Raw genomic sequence first — 22,595 nt, forward strand, 5'->3', positions numbered from 1 at the left:
GATTAGACCAAGTGGGTCAAACAATTGTGACACTTCCGAAAGTACTGAGCGTTTAGTCAGTTGCTCCGATGAACCAAATTTAGGAACATTAAATGTTAAGCTGTCAGAATCAGGGTGCCAGTTGAGCCCGAGCGTTTTCACTGATTCACATTGGCCGATGTGCAATTCAGATCGAGCATCACGCAATGATGACGGAATGTGAGCGAGCACCTGTTTGTTATTGCTGTTCCATTTACGCAAAATAAAACCACCAGATTGTAGAAGTGCGATCAGTTGTCTATTTGTTTCTATCAATCGTTGCTCGTCATCGTCCCCTGATAGATGATCATCGACGTAAAACGTAGTTTTCACCTTTGTTTTAGCAAGTGGATAATTTTCAGCTTCATCGTCGCACAGTTGATTAAGAACGCGTGTAGCAAGATAAGGAGCAGGAGCAGTGCCGTATGTGACGGTGTTTAGCTGATATGTGGATATGTCTTCGTTGGCATGTTCACGCCATACAATTTGTTGCAGAGGACGATCTGCTTTATGCACAACAATCTGCCGATACATCTTTTCTATGTCGGCAGTCACTGCGTACTTTGGCATACGAAAGTTGATAAGAGTCGATAAAAGCGGGGGCTGAACGGTGGGTCCTATGTAGCAAATATCATTGAGCGATAAGTTGTTCGACCCACGACAGGACGCGTCAAATACAACTCGCGTTTTTGTAGTTGTACTATCTGGCTTTTGAACTGCATGATGTGGAAGAAAAAAGTGTGGGATCGAGTAGTCAGGCACTACCTTTTCCATATGCCCTAGTGTTTGGTACTCATCCATGAACTTAGAGTATTCTGAGCGCAATTGTGGCTTTGATGATAACGCTTTTTCGTTGTTCAATAGTCTGCGCTTCGCCACACCAACCGATTCTCCTAAAACAGATAGCATCTCGTCTCGAATCGGCAAACGAACCACGTAACGACCGTCAGGAGCTCTAAAATGAGTCCTCTCAAAATGCGCTTCGCAATATTGTTCCTCAAGAGAGAGAGATTTACCATTCTCGAAACTTTCCACCTCCCAAAATTTGCGAACTGCTGACGTTAGGTTGTCAACAGTAGAAACGTTGCACACGATGGTAGAGTTGTTGCTTTCGAATGCTTCACCTGCTACTACATATCCAAAAACAGTTTTACGTAGTATAGGTAAGCCACTTCCTAATGTGAATTGATCATCGATTGCGAAGAACGATTTGATGCCAATGATCATATCAACATCGTGCGCTATGTTAAATTTTGGATCTGCGAGAGGGAGGTGACGGGGAACAACCCATCTTGATATATCCACATTACTTGTGGGCAATATTCTGGTTAATGACGGTAGAATTAGAAACGTCATACTGGATCTATACGAACTAACACGAGATGAGATGACAATAGGAACTTGCTGTTTAACTTTTTTTACGGATTGACTGATACCGTATACATCGATATTTGCGGGAGCTCGTTTTAAACGAAGCCTTTGAGCCAGTGATTCTGTGACAAAATTTGCTTCTGATGCGCAATCGAGTAAGGCGCGAGCGTGATGGTAATTACCATCGATGTCTTTAACTCGAATGTAAGCGATCAGCATGAAGACCGATGTTTGTTTGGTCTTTGATACAAGCGAAGGTACAGGGACAGCGGCTTGACAGTTTGTCACCTGTGACGAAGTTAGAGCAGAGCCTGACGGCATGAAATTCGAAACCGACGGCGAAACGAACGATTGCGAACGAGTACTATGCCCATCCGGAGGCGACGGGGCAGGTCCAGTGACCGGAGGGACCTCGTGACATTGATCGGAAATGCACAGAACCGACGGCGGCGCTTCGACGACCGATGCCGATTGATTGAATTTTGCACATTGGGCCATTTGTACAGCAACAGTGGTTTGATCATCCATTTGATTTGTCCGTGAACCAGAGGAATGCAAGTGCAGTAAAGTATGGTGTCGTTTATTACACGTGCGGCACGATCCGGCGGAGCAGTTTTTCATCATATGTGATGATCGTAGGCAATTTAAACAAAGTCCATGTTTTTAAGCCAAATCAAATCTCTTTTGCGGAGATAGCCTTTTGAAATCCTCGCACTGAGGAACCGAATGTGATTGCTTGCAGATTGCGCATTTAGGAATATTATCATTGTTGGTAGAATGATAGAGTGATGTTTTGCTGCGTACAGTCCTGGTCTCCAACTTAGATTTAAGCTTGGTGACGACCTGTTGCGATGGTTGGGAGAGCATAATCGATTGTAGAATACGAGACCGTTTCTGTATGAAGGATATTAAATCAGTGTATAGAGGGCGACGATCATTCTCCAGCTGAGATTCCCATTCCCTTTGCGTTATGAGATCCAACTTACTACTGAGAAGCTCGACGAGAAACGAGTTTCAGTGATCATCACAGTTCTCTAATTTGTTTAATACACACACACGCTTGTCGAATTCATCCGCGAGGTTTGATAATGCTTCCGCGGATTCCTTACGGATAGCAGTCGTAGACAGCAACGCCGGAAAATGTTGCTTAATTTGCAAATTTGTGTTATCATACCGTTTTCTTAAACTATTCCACGCAATTGTGTAATTTGCAGTCGATACTGCAAGTGATTGGACTAAACGAAGAGCCTCTCCTTTCAGCACAGCCTTGAGGTATTGAAATTTCTGTACTGATGAGAGCTGAGGGTTTGTGTGTATTAATGTGAGAAACAAATCGTAAAAGTTTGTCCATATGTCAAAGTTTCCGTCGAATTCGGGAATCTTTATCTCAGGCAAACGAACGGGTAGGGCGTGTGCAGGTGGAGCAACAGGTGACGAAGGCGGTCTAATAGGATTCGCGGCAGGGGCAACAGCAGCGATCTTCTCGGCAAGTGATCCTTTCAACTGAAAGTAATCCGTTTCAAAGGCAATACGTACAGACGAAGTTTCGTCACACAATTCGTGTTCGCACTCAATTTCAGCCTGTAGCTCATTAAACTCATCCCATAGCTCATCTAACTTTTCGAGGCGAAATTTGAGTTGAGGGAAATCACGGTCGAACACGAAATTCTCATCAAATTGCTTGGTCAGCTTCGCGGAACCAACAACGTTGTTTCGACGCACTAGTAGCTTTTTTACCTTCTTGGATTCTTTCATTTTACTGCTGCACTACTTGAACGGTCTATATTTCTATATTTTATGACACTCACCTGCTTTGACGAAGTGAGGTTACCTGTGCTCAATTTTACTCTGCTTTGCGTTTTAGCCTTAGAAGCGATCTGATTATCCGTTTCCAAGTGGGTCCAGGCCGGTTGAATGGTCAATGATAATATCCGAAATGATGATTTAGCGAGGTCCAAAAAATGATGATAGATGAGACGACAATTCGATGATATCCCACGCTAACCTCATCAGACGGTCGAAAACGATGATGCCCGGGTTTCGGCACCAAAAAATGTGGGCGATCCTGGCTGCCACTTAACGGACGACTATTGCAACTAATTTGCGTATCTCCAATTTTGTTAAAATTGGATCCGAGAACCGAAATCGATATCGAATGTTCTCCACGTGTTGAGAACAATTAGGAGTTTCTCATGGAGCGATAAAAGTATAAAACGCGTGTGTCTTACTTGAGATACAATATTGGAATGACTTTAATTTATTGATAAGAGTATGAGTGATAACAAAATATAAGTAGTAGAAAAAAGCGCCTTTTCGCGCCAAAAATGATTGGTAGCATTCTGATGGTAACGACGGGGGGCCAGCCGAAGTAATGCTGTTTTAGTAATTAGGATACTCAACAAAGCTTATTAAATTAGTTGAATAATCAAAGCTCCCGAATAAATTAACTTACAAGTGCGTCAAAACTTACAACTAATAGTACGGTATTGTAAAAACTTAGATTACTAGTACGGTGCGAAAAATCAGTACGGTAAATTTAGTACGGAAAGTTAAACATAGATAGTACGAAAAAAATATCGGTTAGTAACACGTTATATAAAAAAACTTATGCTATCACAGTAAAAATTAGTCCTAAAACTAAAACCATAGGTGCTGCAGACGCTATGTAGAAGAGAAACAAATTGCGCTGAACATCGAACGATTATAATAAGTTTCTACACATAAAAACTCAGGGTTCCGATCCCATTTCTAAACATTTGAAGGACACTAAAGATCCGGATTTGCAGGAGCCATATGGAGACCAATGGCTCTTAAGGTCCCGTATACTAAAAATAGACAAATTTTCCAATCTTTTGACTGGTCAAGATTGAAAATCGGTCAAGAATTAAAGAAGTAAGAAGCATTTCATTTTGGTGGGTACCCGGGTACCCTGCCGAGTACTTACGTGTGTTAAAATTGCCGAGTACATAACGGTTAAATTTTCTTGCGCGATTCGAGATGAAAAGAGTTCAATTCATTATGAAAAAAACTATATCACCAGTATTCACTTTTTATAGGTTACGGCCTAATTTTCCAAGTTTCATACAACTACAGGAAGTATGTAATTTAAAAAAAAAGACTAAAAATGTACTCAAAAGCAAAGCAAAACCTGGTGCTACATTCCCTATCGGAACTCGACCTCCTTTTTATTTTACACAGACTTCGCAGCCAACAGTAAAAAGTACAGGACAATTGCGGGGCTAGCGCTACGATCCTACTAACACTAACAGTCTCTCCCGAGTCGAGACTCGAACCTACGACGACTGGCTTGTAATGCACACTGCATCAACTTAATCAACGGGGGAGCTGCGTAGCCGCAAGGTTACAGAGTCCGCTTTGTCAAGCGGATGGTCATTAGGGTGTCCCAAAATTGCACAAGTCTGAGGCTCACCCTTCAAATGATAGAAAATGGTGTTACGAACAAACTTCAGTTCGGCGGCAGCTCTAGAAAATGATGTTTTCAACTAGCCCCGATCATTTTATTGAAAAAATCGGTTTTTCTTATGTTAAATCCAAAAAACATGTCCAGTTATTCAATTTTCCATGAAACTTAATCCTTTTATATTTTTTACAGGTTCCTTAGGATCCATATTGTAAGTAAAAAAAAAATTCGTTTCGGATTGATTATCGTCAATTTATTTTCCTAAAAAAAATTCTATCGTTTGGAAAAGAGATTTTTCAAGTTTACTTTGACATTCAATCAATAAAAGTGGGTATTAAACCTAATGCTCTCACCAACTGAATACCATTAAAATTTGGGAAATTTTATGCGAAAGAATATTGCCAAAGATTACATGGCTCTAATATTACTTGATTTTGAGTTATTCGTGATTTACTGTGAAATAAAAAGTTGAATTTTAATGTTTTCCTACAATAATCAAGGTCGAGCGAAAAAATTGAATAAATATTATCAAATTTACTGAAGGGAAGGAAATGTATGTAATTTAACGAGGATGCGAAAAATGAACAAGGACAGAAAGTGTGACTTAAAATTAGAAATAAAATAATCACAGGAGGGTTGTGTGCAAAGCCACGACCGCAAGGATGAAGTAGAATACTTTTACAAGAAAACCCGGCTGCTTGCGTGTCAGTCATTTTAATTTGTTGTTCAATTCAATATCGGATAAGATACCGATCACATCTTGGCGTTATCACTGACAGTGCGAATAAAGTATTCCTTGTGATAAAATAAACAGTGAAAAGCTGATTTAACACTCGAAACTAGACGGTTCATGTGTTGTCAAAATGAGACTTTTCATTGAATGCATTTGCTAGTGCCCGCTACCGCACAGAGACTGTATTTCACTAAAGTGCCTCACTGCATCAGCTGCTACCGATGCTAAGATCCGCTGCGCCTAGTGCGCTATCCGTAGCCATGCCACAGTTGTGGCCGCTATACACTGCCATTGGTATCCACAGTCCCTGCATCAGCTGGCCCAGCTGCTATCGTTGCTGGGATCCACTGCAACTAGTGCGTCATCAATTGCTACGCCACAGCTGTGGCCGCTTTCCGCCATCGCTGGTATCCACTGCACTGCTAGTGCTGCTGCTAAGGGAGGACGACTGCTGTTGTCGCTGTCTAGAACTGTTGTGAGCGGCTTCGGCTGAAACAGGCTCTTATATAGGGATGAAAAACCTATCGATAGTAGTAGGAAATCATCGATAACTATCGATAGCCATTTCAGTCGATATTTCCCATCTTATACAGACAAATAGCACATTTAAAATGGCAAGGTCTATGATTTTGTCGACCGTGCTTGGGGAGCAATCATATAACGACCAATCAGAGGCCGAAGTTTTCGTTTTGACAAGGCTTGACTATTTTCAATAGTACAATAATTTGAAAAATAAAATTACAATTATCTGCATTTGGGAAGAATCTTAAAATATTTTCCAATCTATTGCTGCAAGAACGAAGGAAATCCATCGAATACTAACCGATTTATTAGCATTTGAAATTCGACATGTTTTTCACTTTTTTCGGTTTTAGATTTTCATTTCACATCCCTATGTAGCCGAACTTCCTGAGAGAAGTATTCTACTTCAAAAAAATATTCAAATGGGACTCGAATCCGCCATCTCCGGTGACTTCGATACGGTGCCGGGTCTGCAGACTGCACTTGTGGTATCTTCCGGAAGTCAATGTTAGCCTGGTATTTTTCGATAGAAATGTTAATGATGACTCGAAGAAGAAGGTGGTACAGAACTTGAAAAAGGTGAGCATCGAAAACGACAATTCAAGAGTGAACAAATTTTCGTATGTAGAAAACCTAGTGGACTCACAAAAAAGTCACTTTTCGATAGACTGCGGCCTGATATCAAGTTTTTTATTCAGGAAAATCCCAAGGCCTGGATAGAAAGAAGTTATTATCTTGATGCCAAATGTTGAATGCGAAATGTTGAAGCTAAACAGTTATCAATGACCCTGCAGAACAGGTCTTTTGAGCAGCAGGAGATTTAGTTGAAATTATCATACTATATGAACCATGTAGTCTTTGGCAATGTTCTTACCCATAAAATTTCCCAACTTTCAATGGTATTCAGTTGGTGAGAACATTAGGTTTAATACCCACTTTTATTGATTGAATGTTAAAGTATACTTGAAAAATCTCTTTTCCAAACGATAGAATTTTTTTTAGGAAAATAAATTGACGATAATCAATCCGAAACGAATTTTTCCCTTACAGTATGTACCCTAAGGAACCTGTAAAAAATATAAAAAGATTAGGTTTCATGGTAAATTGAATAACTGGACATGTGTTTTTGGATTTAACATAAGAAAAACCGATATTTTCAAAAAAGTAATCGGGCCAGTTGAAAACATCATTTTCTAGGGCTGCCGCCGAACAAAAGTTTGTTGGTAAGACCATTTTCTATCATCTGGAGGGTGAGCCCCAGACTTGTGCAATTTTGGGACACCCTAATGGTCATGGGTTCGAATCTTAGTAGAATCAGGCCATCCGATATTAAAAAGGACTTAAGCATGGGTTTATTCTCAGGCTCCCCACCAGTTACCCTTCCTTTACGCTGAAATCTACAAATACCTTTGCGTGACTTCCTCTTAACAAAATATAAGTCCCTCTTATCAATAAAACTGGGCAGAAGGACGCACGACGAAACTTCTCCAGGGAATTATAATTGGTGATATTTGGCAAGAGGAACGAGTATCGGTATAGTAGAACAGTAAGCGTGTAAGGAAAAGTAGCACATTACACACAAGCACTGATGAACAATAATAATAAGCATGCCACTTCTCAATAGAGGTATTGCTATTAACAGAAGTGCGGGATACAGCAGACACCCGGGCATATCTCACAATAGATCTACGATTCTGGTCGCAGTGAGGAAGCCCATACAGAAAAAAAAAACAAACTGAATGAACTAGGAGTGACAAACCATTTTCATTGTACAAGTTTTAGTGACGCAATACTTTATGGATCAATAACAGCGCCAGCCATAATCTCGCAATAAGTAAAAGTGATATTAATGTGACCTTTACTGCTTGGCGACCGTGCTAATTTCTGCATTTCCATGCGATCGTATATATAATTGCTACTCGTCTCCATTGAGCTATTTTCGGTTTATTCTCTGTTCAGCCGGTTAATAAAAGAAACACAATTGAACTCATTAGATTTGGTACCAGTTAAGACCAACAAACAGTAAGAATGCTGCTGGGGCCTTGCACAGGTGTGTATGGATTATTTGAATAGAGCACGGAATCGTTTAACGTCCTAGTTTGAGATCGCTTTAAACCAACAAACAATATTTGAATGATATTGAAGCCACGCACCGGTGTGTGAAAAAAATTGTAGGATTTTACCATTATACCAAAAGAAATCTGTTGGGGCCAAGCACAATCGCGTGTGATTCACTTGAAAAAAAAATTACAAAAGTTTTCTATTTTTCTATTTTAGAAGCGAGTTAAACGGACAAACAATAATAGTAGGGGCCACGCACAAGCAAGTGGGTTTGTCTAGCAGATAGCCAAAGTAAATTGAATTCTTTCTTTGAACTAAATCAAAAGTTTATAAGCTAAGAAGAAACTGGCAGCTTTTTTGTGAACGTCGTAATAAACACGGAAGCATATGTGTAGTCACTTATGTTTGGAGTTGATTTTTTTGACGCAGAACTATGTATGTAAATATAAATGGGAAAATTATTAACGAAAAGGGGACGAATCACATGACGTATCTAAACAGTAGCGAGGTAGCACCAACCATCTGGATTTGTCAGTTAAGGGCTTCGGCCTTCTTCCCGCAATAAAGTTTTGCTTCATCTTGGCAACAACGGATTCTGTGCTGAATCCAAGAAAACACAATCTGTCGCGGCCGTCTTATTTACTGAATTCGAAAACAGCTTTTCCAGATTTTGAACAGCAAAATGCCTTTCTCAAGGCAAATAAACAAGTAATTGAAGGTTAGCAATTTTTCTGGCAATAACACAATCATTCTGCGCAGAATCCTAGCAATCAAATTCTGTCGCGATCAACTGCCCTGTTCTGTTAGAACGCCGGAACAAAAGTGATTAATTCGAATTTACAGGAATAAATTGTAGTCAATTCAATCAATCAACATAAAGAGAATTTTGTCGTCTCCCAGCTGCTCAGTTGCAAAATGATGCAACACGCAACAGGGAGCAAACGTAATCGCTTGATGTTACAAACCGCAACACGATATGGGTTAAAATCGTTGCGTGTGTGAGAGCACCATCGGTATTTATTCGCTGTATTTAAAAATCAAATGCGAATTGTGGAATAATTCGTCTAAAGAACATTTGAGAATGGTAAAATAGAACGAAAAGGCGTGGCCTATTTCGAAGCACCCTTCGGTTATAAAAAAGTGTTTCAGGTAAAACTAGCTACTAGGATTTCAGCGGGTTGCGCCTGTGGCTGCCAATAAATTAAACAATTCACTTGCCCTGTGGTTGATCACCATGTCTCAAGAGCAGCGCGGTTCTTCTCAGCGTGTGTCGTCAGACTGCCAATATTGCCCACTACTGAGGAAGCGTAAAAGTTGCCATCAGCAAATCCAATTTCGAGCAGCAAAATGCCCTTTTCAAGGCAAATAAACAAGTATTTGAAGGTTAATAATTTTTGACAACTCTAGCGAGCAATCTGTGCTGGAAACTAGTAATAAAAATCTGTGGCGGCCGTCTAATTTACTGAATGTGAAACAGCTTTTACTGCTAGTGTTTTCATTGTCTTTATTCCCCCACTGTTGAGGCAGCATAAAGCAAGCAATAGAAGACTTTATGACTCATTAATGAAACACTTACAACAATGCATTTGTTGATAGTGTGCGTAGTTCTACGTCAGTTATGCGGACGTGTCCTGAATGCAACCTCCTACTTTTCTCGTATGCACTCAACATGTGAAACAAATTATTGAGATCTGAGTTTACACAAGCATGATAAAGTCTGAATTTATTTATAATATGGGTCATTCCATACGAAGTGACCACGAAAAAGCCCAAACTTGGACACGACCATCACAGATTTTGCTCAAAGTTGGGGGAATTATTCATCTACTGTCACTTTGGAAAAATCCCTAATTTGGTGTCGATTGGAATACCCCTCGCTCTGTGGGACCCCCTGTTTATTGCAAAGTCATGCATTTTTTGTTCAAAATCTCGTTTTTCTTTTTCTTACAATTCATAGATGTAAGATGCCCGATAAATATTGATATATGATTTTTGAAAAAAATAAACCAAGGAAAACATAAGAAAAATATAAGTTTTGACCGGAAGTGTTGCCAAATAAATTATTGTTGTATTTGAAAATTAAATTTACATTTTTCAGCAAATGCGACAATTTTTATTTTAAATTTGATAATTTCATCGTGTTCCTTGGAAAATTTACATAAGAAGAAACAATCATCCGGTGGTATTATGAGTAAATCCCGAGATATAACATTTTTACGAAAAAAGTTGTAAACTTCATATTTAATCTATTTCATATTTTTATAGACGTGTGACACCCGAAAAATAGTGATAGGTAAATTTTGAAGAAACTAAACCAAGGAATCCAGAAAAAATATTATTTTTGAAGTGTTGCCAGATAGATAATTTTTGTATTTGAAAACTAAATTTACATTTTTCGGAAAATGCAGCTAATTTTTATTTTAAATTTGATGGTTTTATCGTATTTCTTGGAAAATTTTACGTGAGAAGCACTAATCACCCCGTTGTAGTATGAGTCATTCTCGAGATATAGCATTTTTACGAAAATAATTTTGAATTTCGTAATTATTTTTCGTAAAAATGCTATATCTCGAGATTGGCTCACATTACCACGAAGTGGGTAGTGCATCTTACGTAAAATTTTCCGAGAAATACGATGAAACCATCAAATTTAAAATTTAATTAGCTGCATTGGCCGAAAAATGCAAATTTAACTTTGAAATACAAAAATAATCTATCTGGTAACACTAACGATCAAATATAATATTTTTTCTGGATTCCTTGGTGAATTTTGTTCAAAATTCACCCATCACTATTTTTCGGGTTGTCACACGTCTATAAAAGTATGAAATAGATTAGTTATTAAGTTTACAAATTTTTTTCTTAAAAATGTTATATCTCGGGATTTGTTCATATTACCTCCGAATGATAGTTTCTTTTTAAGTAAATTTTCCAAGCAACACGATGAAATTATTAAATTTAAAATAAAAATGGTTGCATTTGCCGAAAAATGTAAATGTAATTTTCAATTTTCAAATACAAAAAAAATTATCTGGCAACACTTTCGGTCGAAACTTATATTTTTTCTGGATTCCTTGGTTTATTTTCTTCAAATATCATATATCAGTATTTGTTGGACATCTTTCGTCTCTGAATTGTAAGAAAAAGAAAAAAGGGATTTTTGACAAAAATTGCGTGACTTTGCAATAAAGAGGGGGGTCCTACAGAGCGAGGGTATTCCAATCGACACCAAAATTGGGATTTTTCCTAAGAGACTTCTCGAAAACTTCTCGATCGATTTTGATGAAATTTCTTGACAATTCCTAAACCATCAATCTTACACAAAATACATTTTCTCCAAGGGAAAAATATTATTGGTTGATGAGATATTTAAAAACTTACGTTGTTTACCCTGGTGTGTGGATTTCCACACATACAACATTCGAATTTATTTTGTACAAGAAACAACTTAATTTTGCCCCAAACATATTTTTTTTAATTGAGTGCTTTCATACCTGAAGCTATGGGTACCAATTAATCCTGTTACAAAAATCGAATAAGGTGTGTATGTGTGCGAAAGTATGTGTATGTGTGTTTATTTTCATTCTTACGACCAATGTATCTCGATTTGCTCAGCAACGGCTGAACCGATTCGATTGTTCTTAGTCGCGTTTGAAAGAGCTAAAAGTCTAGTAAGTTGATGAAAAATATCGTTTTGATCCGAAGGTTCATTCAAAAATGACGTAAAAAAAGTGATCAATTTACATGGGAACTGATAAACTAATTGATTTTTTTTTCAACGGTTTGACTGATTTTAGAAATGTATAAAGGTGCATTCTTGTAATTCGCATCAAAATCAAATCAATCAAAAGGCTACGTGGGACATGTGTAAAAGTATGTGTTTATTTGTTTCATGCCAGTGTGAGAATTTTCACACATATGGGTTACGAATACGCTAATGCTAAAAGTACCTATTTAGTGTTTGCACAGCCTGGTTGAGCAGTGTTCAGCATTTACACAGTTTTATGTCTACTGCAAGACAAGTATACTCACACTTTTAGGTATATTGAAATAAATTTAGAATGGATCTCCCGAGATGGTCTAACAAGCATGTCGTCGTGGGTTCGAGTCTCGGCTCGGGAGAAACTGTTAGTGTTAGTAGGATCGTAGCGCTAGCCCCGCTATTGTCCTTTACACTAAACATTTGACTGCGAAGTCTGTGTATAATGAACGAATCGGAATGTAGCACCAAGGCTTTGCTTACTTTGCTTAGCATAGATTTCCGAATATTCTTACGAACATTCCTAGCACCAAATTGCTTCATTTGGTCAAACCGATGTTAGGATTTTTTTTTTGTTCAATTGCTATCATAGCATGTTTAATTGGTCTCATATCATGTAAACACGTTTTGTTTTGTAACTTTTGCATGAACCATCGGATCAAACAAATGTCCGATGATGACCTAATGGCCTCCAACTTCAAGCCTATTGCAGCCAAAAAAATCAAATCAATACATCCATTGCTGAGATAATCCAAATGTATTTTTCAAGATTGTTTTTGTACACTACGCATAATATCATTCAATTAGTTACCTCCAAGATACTGCAATGTTTTAGGCGTTTTCACACGATTTGTTTTTTTCAACATATCTTTCGAAGTTGTCATTTAATTTTAAGTATATTTGTGAATTTGTGATCTACCCTCCAAATCTTAACCAATGCATCTAGCACCAAAAGGACTCAAATCAGTCAAACTGCTGGAAGAAAAAATCGGTTAGTTTATCAGTTCCTATATAAGTTGACCACATTTCGTTACGTCATTTCTGAATGAACCTTCGGATCAAAACGATATTTTCCATCAACTTACTAGACTTTTAGCTCTTTCAAACGCGACTAAGAACAATCGAATCGGTTCAGCCGATGCTGAGAAAATCGAAATATAATGGTCGTAAGAATGAAAATATACACACATACACATACTTCCGCACACATACATACCTCATTCGATTTTCGAAACAGGATTATTTGGTACCTATAGCTTCAGGTATGTATGCACTCAATGAAAAAAAAATGAGTTTGGAGCAAAATTAAGTTGTTTCTTGTCCAAAACAACGTAAGTTTTTTTTAGGATGCAATGAAGGTTAAAAAAAATTTCGAAAAATTCGACTTTCTGGGATTTAGAAAACTTGCGTGCTTCAACCAATGCTCAATGGTTCAGAAACCAAATTTACGGGGGAAATTTGAGTCTCTAGTTCTATAGTAATATTTTAGACATAAACTTTCTTTCACAAAGTTTATATTATAAAGCGCTTATTGAAAAATTATCAAAAATTAGGGTGACCCAAATTTTCGATGCAATCAAGTATCTAACTTTTTTGTCTTTGGAAATAGAAAAAAAATTGTTCTACAATGTTATAGCTCTGGTAATTTTAAGTTACTTTGTAAATAGAAGTTTTTTTTTCTATTTTTGAAAATAACCAATGTAAATTGAAAAATACTACAAGGTATACAGCCCTAGGGGTTGTATGAAATGGTGACGTAGGACTAAATGTATTTATTATATGCCGCGATGAAATGTTCATAGGCAACATTACCGTTTATATTTGATGGTCGTTATTGTAAAACTAACGATGCATGAATACATGAAAATTTTACAGTAGAAGTAGTTGCGAAAATTCTCATAACTCTTATCTTCAAGCATGTATAGTTCTGAAAAGAACCGATTCCATAATATCCAGTTAAAAATTCGTGCTACAGAACGCTGATAATCGCACCATCGGTAGCATTGAATATTTTGCTTGACCACGCATAATAAAGTTTACTCTCCGCTGTGCACTCCAGTAGCTGTGCCAGCTAAATATTTTGCAGCGTACGATGGTAACTGTTGCTGCCGTATGCATAATAAAGGTAAGGTGTTACGCAGTGCATGGAAGTTGACTCGTATGCAGTTCTTGTTTCTCAATGTCGCTAACCTGACAAACTGTACTGAAGCTGAATTTTCTACACGCAGTCTTTTGTATCGAGTTCAACGTAGATTTTGGCCACGAGGGCGTGGCCACGCAGTTCATAGGAATAAATGTTCCTTTGAGCTAAATTTTTTAAAAAGATTTTATGTGAAAATGTTATCGAAGAACGCAAATATTTTTAGAGCCACAACGGTTTGGTTGTTGTAAATAATAGTTTTGTTTTTTAGAAAAAAAAGGAAGCATCGTTACAAAAATAAAAAATAAAAAAAAATATGTTGATTATCTCGAAAAAAATATTTTCTAAAAACCTCTAGGTTCTCATGAATACTGCGAAAGAATAGCTAAACATTTGTGGTTGTCCAGTTATGAAGATATGCGAAAGAAAAAGCAGTTGAAACATCTTTAAAAATCGAGAAAAAATCTAGACTGGTTTGTGTGATTGGTATGATGTGTTCGGCAAAGTTGCAGACAGAAAAAGTATGCAGCGTAATACAAACAACTAAAGTATATAAGTATATAGCCCTACAGGTTGTGAAAATTTTGTGACGTAAGACTAATCAGTTTAATTAGAGTGCCTTTGACCCTTTGACTATGGCGTAGAATCTTAACAAAATCAGGCATTTTACCCAGTGACTTTAACCTTGTTGTTCCCAGGCTTTCCGTAAAATTATCAGGGATGCTATCTGCTCAATTCAAGTGCACAAAGAGTCAACTTTCCGTTTTCCACATTGAGAAGAACGTCTGCAGCCGTTGAGAAATATATCAGCACAAAGAGGAATGACGCGAACGAAAAAAAAGATATGAGAGTGCACAATTCCACTTTTTGTTTCTCTTTGTACCGAGAAATTGATTACGCCGCAGACGCAAGCGCTAGAGCATGAGACAAAAATACAAGCGTACTCTCATCTATATAATCCTTAATACTAACTTTACTTTACTCAATAGACAACGTTATCCTGATTCTCTAACAAAAAAAAACTTTACTTTACTTTACTTTGTTGGCTAATGGACCGTTTACCAGTCTAGGGCCAAACGAATTAGAGCTGTCCAGCTTCTTCTGTCTTGGGCAGCCGTTCTCTAGTCTCCTCGTACACTAGCAGATCGTGCATCTTCTTTCACCGCGCACATCCACCGTGTGCGAGGCCTATCACGGAGTCGACGACCTCTTCCTGGTTCTCTACTGAAGATAGTTTTGGAGGCTCTCTCGTCAGGCATTCTGGTTACATGTCCAGCCCACAGAAGCCTGCCCCGGTGTATTACCTTCACTATATCAGCATGTTTGTATACTTGGTTCGATTGGCAGAGTTAATGATAAGTTCCAATCTCGCTGCTTCCCTCTTAAAAGGTACGAAGGCCTCTTCCATGGCCTTACGGTTGATACCGATGAAATCGATGTCGTCCGCAAAACCAAGAAGCATGTGAGATTTCGTGATGATCGTACCGGTTCTTTCCACGTTTGCTCTTCGTACTGCTTCAATCCATCCAACGTTACGAACGCGGCTGATGTCTCGCCAGCTATCCGCACGCATGATTTTGATCTCTCCAGCGTCATACGACTCTGCTTAATTAGTTTCGTAGGGAAACTGTGTTCCGTGTTTTCTTTTCACTGAGTCGTATGCCGCCCTGAAGTCCACAAACAGATGATGAGTCGGTAAGTTGTACTTCCGGAACTCATCGAGGATCTGTCGCAGGGTGAAGATTTGATCCGTCGTGGAACACCCCTGTCGAAATGCAGCCTGGTATTCGCCAACAAAGGATTCCGTTAACGGTCTCAATCTGAAGAACAGGATACGAGAGAGCACTTTATAAGCGGAGTTGAGCAACTTTATGCCTCGATAGTTGCCACAATCCAATCGATGACTCTTCTCATAGATAGGGCATATGAGGCCTTCCAACCAGTCGTTCGGCACTTGTTCATCCGTCCACATCCTCAGTATTATCTGGTGGATCGCATAGTACAGGCGCTCGCTTTCTGCTTCTAAAAATTCGGCCGGAATACCGTCCTTCCCAGCGATCTTGCCGTTTTTCAGCTCACTAATCGCCTTTTCACCTTTTCCTGTGATGGTGGCTTCACAGCTTGTTCGTCACTCATAATCGTCATCCTGTTCCTGTTCTGCTCATCTAGCTCCTCACCGTTCAATAGCGCCTGATCAAATTACAGGAAATTATTACAAGTTTAAGAAGAAATACAAAAAAAATAAATCTGCGTGCTTTTATATGCATAATGTATAAAATTATTGAAATTTTTGTCATTTTTTTATATTGAATTTACAAAAATTCAAAAAATAACTCATTTTTAAAAATTCCTCCATTTGTAGAGTCAAGTATTCCCTTCAAAATGAGACCAAGAGATATTTTTTATGTTTGCCCCAAAAAGCATGACAACTTATGAAAAACGCTTTTTTTATGAGAAACATCAATAACTTTAAGTAGAATTGTGATATTTACGATATCAGCATTGCAAATTGTTTCTGTCATAAAGCTCTAAAAGTCGTTCAAAGATAGTTTTGAGGTATAACTTGGAATAAAGAAGGTAGAGCGCAAAATGTTTTTTTTTCAATATAAATCGGTTGTTTTCGAAGATAAAGAAAAACTATTTTTACAAAGTTACCTAAAATTATTGGAGCTATAACATTGAAGAACATATTTTTTTTCTATCTATAAAGATAAAGAAAATTTAGATACTTGATTGCAAAGAAAATTGTTGCCACCTCAATTTTTGATAATTTTTCAATAAGCGCTTTATCATATGTAACAACTTTGTGGAAGAAAGTTTTTCTCTAAAACATTCCCCCTAAATTTGGTTTCTGGACCATTGTGCAGTGTTTTGCAATTCTTTTTCGTGGAGATTTTTCTACAATTTTACTGGGAAAAGCAATCTGGTGTTTTGATAATTAAAATATACAGTTTTTATATCTAACTGCTAGAGGGATTAATCGAAAAACCGAAATTGTCAAAAGATAGGCCTTGTTACATGAAATAAACTTGCGGAAGACACTGGGTACATAAATCCAATATTTCACAGTCAAATCTAAAACGATCCCGATTTTTTGAGTTTAGACCACTGTGCATAAATAAATATAAAATTAAAAAAAATTCGAAAGACATGTGTCAAGTGTTATATTTTGTTCCCAGAAAAACAGTGATGAACATTTATGAAACTAAGTCATGGCATATCAATAACATTGCAGCGCTTGCACAGACGTGTCACTCATTTTTGCAACTATTCACCGCATAAAATCATCCAAACAGATCATCCACGCGTACACGCATCTACTACAACCACGAACGTTAGCGTCAAAAAGTGGAAAAATCGGAGCACTAAAATACGACGATTCGCAGGTCGAGCGAAACAAAAACGACCCTACACGTCTATAGACCATTTTACGAGACGTTTCAGAACTTAATATATGAATGAAACTTCAATAGAAAACATGGAACTGCTGGCATAACGCACGTAAAAGCAACATCAACTTCAGCAAATACCGTGTATCCTACCCTACCAGTTTGTAAAATGGTCTATACACGTTTGCCAGTGTATGTACGGGAATGTAACTAAACTTAAAGATAGAAAAATAAAGAATGTATGATGTAGACCGAAAAATGAGGAGGGAAACTTTCCAGAAACACTCCCAGGGCGGCGTAAGTTTGGGCGTCGAATATTTTTCACTGGGTATGAGCTCGAATATCAACACATAACAAAATCGAAACAATTACTTGTAATTGTGTTACTGAATCCAATTTCAATGTTGCATGTTCGATTTCAGCAAAAAAACGGATGAAAAAACACTTGATATGTAAAGCTTTACTAAGCAGACTATTCACACATGCTGACGATAGCCGTACTGCCCCACTCGCTGAGAATAATTTCACTACAAGAGCTAAATGTTAAAAAAAGGAAAGTGATATCAATTGAAAATATGTAAAAATTATAAAATCATATTTATAAAGAAATACAAAGATAGATTGGAAAAAGCATACCTTCAAAAAACAGTTACAACAATGAAGTTTATTGTGAAAACAAAGATTTTTTAACGAACTCTTTTAAATTTTTGTCCTACGACTCCATTTTATTTTTTTAGTAAAGCCGGCAGTGTATGTGATGTTACGAGAATGCGAAAAATGAACGAAAACTAAATATGTAAATTAGGCTTTGAAATTTTTTTACCTCACCAAGACTATTCCGTAACGTTTCTAACATACCTCAATCAACAGCAAAACAACTTAAAGCAGACGAACAAACTCCAGTAGCCGAAACATCTGCCAAAAGTTGTATCGTCCAATCGTTGCAATTATTCATTGTTTGGAACATTTAGCCAATGCTGGTCACAGGAAAATAAAAACCAACTTTGGTGAGTGTCGACTGCATGTGTTCGAATGAATAATAAATAACATCCTCGGTAGCGGTGCTCAGGAATTAAACTGATTTCATGTTACGCTATACATTTCTGTCATGGGGTTTTGCTGTCAAAACTTTAAGCTTTCCAATAACGAGCGCATATAAATTTCAAGTTTAAAATTTATTAGCGTTAAAACAAAAGAACACAAGACCCACAAACTAATATTCGAATTGGTAAGAAAAACTTGAACCGATTCTTTCGGTAGGCTGCACACAAACGAACATACAAAATTTAAACCCGGCCATCGCTTCGAAATTGAATCGTCGGTCCGGCACATATTGCTTTATTCTCACATTGAAAATTTATGACACAATTCACTTGTCCGGTGTCCGTATGAGGCAGTCTATCACTGTGTAAAGTTGTCCAATGGCAAGTGCACAGTTGAATCGTCTTCACCGGTCAACAATTTTCCTATACAGGAATCACATTTTACCATTTCAGTTCAGCTTAATTGACGAACGGATTTTAATAGGTTTTTTTTTGTTTTGGTGCTCTTGTATTCGGTCAAATAATTGCAGCTTCGTTAGCAAATTGTATTTCAATCAATCCTGAAAAAGAAAGGAAACTATTCACTAAAAGTCATTAGGCAACCCCTATTTCGGGTTGCGATCTTTCATTAACCCGGAATCGGCATTCAATCACGTTCAGCGCGTTTATTTTTTGTTGTTCCTTTCGGCTTGTTCGAAATCAACGCTCAAAGGGCAGCCATTTCTCAGGCGCACCCGGGTAACGAAATAAAAACGCTCCGCTGAAAGTTTGCTTCATAAATTGAGTTCCGTGCGGGCGGTTTTCCATCTGCTGTCGGAATTTGTTTTCTTTTTTTTTTGTTTTCTTTCGGGGGGCCATATTGCATCGAGAGGATTTGCTGGCCGAAAGCGAGCATTCCGGCTAGAACCGAAACAAGTCCGAAGGAGTCGAATGGTATTGATATTAATGGAGTGGAAATTATTAGAATAAATGTTCGTGTGCGTATGGGGTGGGAGGGTGCGCGAGACGGAGGAGCGCTAATGAAAATGGATGGATGCAATTTGAATATTCGCTCATTTTTATTTACATCCAACTCGCCACTGTCGATTGAAACGAATGTAAAGACGGGCAATGCCTAAGGGCTAATGGCCCGAAAAGGGTGCGTCTGTCGGGCGGTCGGGTGTACTAGTGAAGGAATTTCGAAGGGAGAAATCGTCCGTAAGCTGCAATGCAATTGCTAGCCTTAATATATTAGGGGATAGATTTATTTATTATAAGAAGAAAATATTTTATCACGAAATTTAATGGTACCATAATTCGATTAGCCTGTAAATAGCGTCTCTTTGCCGAATTTTTAGTATAAAAAAATGCTACACTAAGCAATTGTTGATGTTGTTATAATAATTCATAACATTTCGTTTGACATTCCAATTTTGGAGATACAAAAAAAAAAAACAAACGTGTCGTTTAATGGCACAACCGCTGCAGTTGGAATTCCTACCATGAGAGCAGGGAACAACTTCCTGTATTGCAAGAAAATCCGCTTCCAACTTAATCTTCTTGGGAAAAACAAACAATGAAACAGAAAATATTTGAATAGTTAAAGCATTCACTTTCTCTCGCAGACGTTTAAGTTTCCAGAACTGTTTTCAGATCAGATGCTATAGGTCTTGTTTTAGCCGGTGTTAGGGAAGCCGACTATGCAACTGAAATTGATTGTATTTAGCAGTTCTAGAGCAAAAAAAATCAGAAAAATTTAGGCTCCACACAAGACCCTAACTTACGACTAGTTGATAACCGGACCGACACCAACGGCTTTACTTCCTCATACGATGGAGAGATCTCAGAGCTTTTTCGCCTCAGAAAATCTCCCGGTGTCGGCTAGGATTAAATTTAGACCAGTTGGGTTGATTGTGAGTGAATCACGCCACCGCGGACTATTACCCAAAACTGTCCACTGGATTCATTCGGCAATTGTTCGTCCGAAAATAACATATGCCTCACTTAGATAACGGCATAAAATTAACGAGGTAACCGCTCAAGTGAAGCTTGGTAAACTGCAGAGGCTAGCCTGTACATCAATGACTGGCTCTGCTCTACTTGCTACCCTTATCTATGTTTGTCAGCAGTCAAGCAACTCTATCTAAATCGGGGCAAGTGTGGGACTGCATTCTTTCTTCTAAAAAATCGATCAGTAGAAACGAAGTCACGCTATACTGAGTGCCCGGCCACTGAAGGAAATGAAAATCAATCATCTGAGAGACTTGTTGTTGTTGTTCTCTCAAGTGCACAACGATACATTCACCAGAAGTATGATATATCGCTCACCGGTAGTATATATATCAGTAGTTACGTATAGAAGATAGCATGCAGCAATTAAGTCTTCATTGTATAATCGGTTATGGCAGCCAGGGGCAACTCTCACTGGAAACTAGCTCCATCCGCACCGCAGCTAGCAGCAGTACAGCAGAGCTGAGTAGATATTTGCATTATACTTATACTTGGTCATTCCATTCGATCGCAGCCTTTCACAGTAAAGGAATCGCACTGCACAGCATTACTGAACATGTCCGGACATGTTGGTGATTCTAACCGGATCGTGTTTGCCTTAAGCTATTTGGCCACTGCTACTAGTTACCTGTTCGTGCTCTGGTGGCGTGTGTGTATGATCGTTGGTTTACTTATATGATACGTGTTTGTTTACTTGGAGTATGTGCAAAATGAAATTAAGTTTCAAATTACCTTCATGTTGGAGAAGTATCATCAATGGTAGTCATTGGACTATGACATTGTATTGGTAAAATGTTCCCCGAACAACTTTCTCAGCTTATTCTAGCACCAAAGCCATTAATGTTTCAAAACTGCATATTTCACCAATTACTATGACTTATTTAGTGTCTAGACATACTCCCAAATTTATCTAAGAATCACTCCAAGCAATCGAAAAATTGACTTGAAAACTATGCATTCATTTTGCGAAAAGCACAAGCACACACATATAATCTTTAAAATAAAAAGATACTCCCGGCACTAAATTTGGAACCGCTGATTTAAGTTGCTGTTCCAATGCACTACTTTGACTGCACCTAGAACTGACCCTATTGTCACTATTTCCGAGATTAGACACAAATTATCACAAAAATTGTCGAAAACTTTATTTTTATTCGCAATTTACAAAGCTAACACACTCAAACTGTGTTGATGTATAAATCGGCTGAGGTAACCATTGTTCCTAGCAGCAGCAGCAGCTAACAGCAATCATTGAACAAAGTTGTCAGGAGAGCTTAGAAACAATTTGGAATTCAATCAAGTCTATCAAGGTTTATCATTGAACTAGCTGAATGTACCCGGCCTTGCTCGTGTAAAAATTTCTGCTTTTTCTATAACTTTCTAAATTTATATTATTATTATATTTTTTCCAACCCATCATTTCAAATGATATTCATATTTTAGTTATAAACTTGCTTATGTACCACCTTTTTCGTTGATTAACAATCGATGCGGAGGCATTCCAGCTGGGTCGAGTGAGTTCGGAAATTCCGTTGGAAAATGGGTTACCTCATCAGCATCTTCGACGGTATCGGTTAACTTACAATAAACTCAAATTACACCGAAATTACATAATCAATAGCCTAAACTCACCTCTGATGGTTAAAATTATTGCTTGCTATGTCTTCTCGTTCTACTTTTTTGTGTAAACAATATCATAATCAGTCTTCATGAATTAATTAACAATTTAAAGATAAGGGGACTATCTCCACATTTTCCTCATGTTTTGAATAACTTCCAATGCAGAAAAACAACCCTCACTATACCAAACGTTCGGACACCAATTTTCGGTTTTGGGGAGTCAGCTCTGACCTATGAACCTAGTATCAGGGAGTATTTGAATATTTTTTTTCTTGAATTTGAAAATAGCGTTGGACGCCCGTTGTCATTTTCTGAACATAGTTCTCTTTCTAGAAATATTGACATTAGTTAACCATTTAACTCGGTTTTACACAGCTTGACAGAAAGCAGAAATCGCGAAATTGATTTCAAAACAACGTTTCAATATTACGTCCAAGCCTTCTTCTGAATTTTAGTATGCAATTTGCGCCGGACATAAATATTTGGATTGTGGACGTCAGTTCATTAAGCAGACAGTATGTGAAGTAG

The sequence above is a fragment of the Wyeomyia smithii genome, chromosome 2 (assembly GCF_029784165.1).
Source record: "Wyeomyia smithii strain HCP4-BCI-WySm-NY-G18 chromosome 2, ASM2978416v1, whole genome shotgun sequence".
Lineage (NCBI taxonomy): Eukaryota > Metazoa > Arthropoda > Insecta > Diptera > Culicidae > Wyeomyia > Wyeomyia smithii.